This window comes from Marmota marmota, unplaced genomic scaffold (assembly GCF_001458135.2).
Source record: "Marmota marmota marmota unplaced genomic scaffold, marMar, whole genome shotgun sequence".
NCBI classification, from domain to species: domain Eukaryota; kingdom Metazoa; phylum Chordata; class Mammalia; order Rodentia; family Sciuridae; genus Marmota; species Marmota marmota.
Window position 1 is genome coordinate 1 of NW_026004537.1, and position 2,079 is coordinate 2,079.

Here is a 2,079-nt window from a genome sequence, read left to right on the forward strand (position 1 = left end):
GGGCGCGGATGGCAGGGCCCGGGGCTGGGGCGTGACGGGCCACCCGGCCCAGGTGCTGGAGTAGGAAGCGCAGCGTGAGAGCGTGGTGCAGCGGCAGCGTCGGGGGTTCCAGCACCGGCCCCACGGGCCCCGCAGCCTCTGAGAACAGACAGCCAGGGCTGGGTGAGCCGGGGCGGGCGACCCCCTACCCACCCTCCGCCAGTCCCCTCCCTGTCCCTGGCTCCCCCGGCAGGCTCACCCCGCAGAGCCCGGCTGGCTTCTGCTGAGGCCTCAGGTGTCACGAGGGGCGTGGGCAAGGCCAGCAGGAAGCCCTTAATGCCATCCGACAAGGTAGCAGCGTCCCACTGATCCACGTCGCTCAGGGACCAGTCTGCGGGTGCAGGGGACATGCCAGCGGCTGTTACCGGGGTGGGGGCCCGCAGGGATACCGCCGCCGGCTGCCCCCATCCCTGCCCACCGAGGCTCCCCTCACCTGTGCGCGGGGCGGGCAGCTCGGGCCTGCAGTGGGGTTCGCTGTCCAGCCCTGGAGGGTCAGGGGACAAGTGAGTCAGCTCTTAAATGTTGCCCGACCCCACGGAAGGATCGGGTGGCCACTCAACCCCAGCAGACTGGCTTTGGAGCCCAGAGATACGGTTAAGAGGAGGAGAGGGGGTAAGGAGGGAGACCTCCCAAGGGCACTATGCGCCACCTCCGGGTCCAGCGCCACCCAGGCGCCCCCCCAGCCCAGTGCTCCCAGGCTCAGCTTCCTCAGCGCAGCCGCCGGGCAGCCCTGTGTGGGGTTTTGTAAGCAGGGGTCAGGGCCAGGCTGAGGCTCACCTATCTGTTCAAAGGTCTCCACGAGCTTCACCAGAATGGGGGGTGCCGCGTCAGGTGGGGAGAACTGCTCAGGCAGGTCGGGGAGTGTGAGGCCTGGTAGGGGACAGCAGGTTGGTGAGGTCCCTGGAAGGACCCTGTCCCTCTGCCCAGTGGAGCTCGGTTCAAATGGCTCCAGGCAGGACCCGGCTCAGACAAGCACCCAGCACCTGGACCACCCGGGGGGAGGCCGGAGGGGAAGAGGCGCCAGGAGGGCTGAACTGATGGGAGGCCATTTTCTGGAGTAAGAGACCTCAAGACGTCACACCGCTTCAGAGGCCAGGCTGAAGAGTGGCCATGCAAAAATATGTCCAAGCCCTGACCCCAGGACCTGCAGCTCTTTGGAAGTAGGGTCTTTGCAGGTAGAATAAAGGGAAATCTGGCCCAGAGCAGATCATCCTGGATCTAGGGTGGCCCTAAGCCACCAGCTGGTGTCTAAAGAAGGCCACGTGAAGACAGCTGCAGAGACTGGAGTGAGCCAGGCCTAGCCCAGGAATGGCTGCAGACACCAGGAGGCGGCAGAGCAAGAAGAGACCACCTGACTTCCTGCAGAGGGAGCAGGCCCTGATTTTGGATTCCTGGGTTCTAGAAACATGACAGAGGGCATTTCTACTGTCCAGAGTCACAGAAAGGAAAGCAGCCTACCCCATCTGCCTGTTTTCCCTCGAAGAAACCGAGGGCCAGAGAAGGCAGGTCGGGCACCCAGAGTCGCACAGCAACTGCGGCAGAGCCCCAAACCTGCTGTTAGTTTCAGTGGCTGCCCTTAGGGGATTCTTCTTTCTTTGAAGGTGCTGAGGATGGAACCCAGGGCCTCACACGAGCTAGGGGAGCTCTCTACCACTGAGCCGCATCCCAGCCCGTCTCTCCTTTTTTGATATAAATGGAAAAAAAAAAGTGATTGAGAAAGAAAAGAAGGAAACATGCCTCTGACCCGCTATTCCAGCGACCCTTCCTCACCTCCTAAGTCATTGTGCTTCTAAATTCTCTTCCCTTTTAGAAAAGGCTGGAACCCCTCCCAGTGGGCGGGCGCCAGGGTCTGGGGCCAACACCCCCCACCCTGTGTTCCCGCGGGGTCCTCTGTGCGCTGGCCTCCCACCCCAGCAGGCTCCTGCTGCTGCGCCATCATTTGATGCGGCTCTGGCCCTCGGCAGGACGCCCTGGCACAGGGCAGGGGCAAGCTGGGGCCTGTGGGGCTGCTGAGTGACAGGCCAGGTGGGGCCTGGAGCC

The 2,079-nt window shown here is 63.3% G+C and overlaps 1 long non-coding RNA gene across 1 annotated transcript; it reads right to left on the reverse strand.

Annotated features, from left to right (window-relative positions):
- LOC107135268 lies at positions 1–1,150 on the reverse strand. The gene is made up of 4 exons (XR_001502547.2): positions 817–1,150; positions 473–523; positions 239–370; positions 1–138 (listed from the first exon to the last, which is right to left on the reverse strand). It is a non-coding gene; the product is annotated as an uncharacterized LOC107135268 (long non-coding RNA).
- Positions 1,151–2,079: the final 929 nt, after the last annotated feature.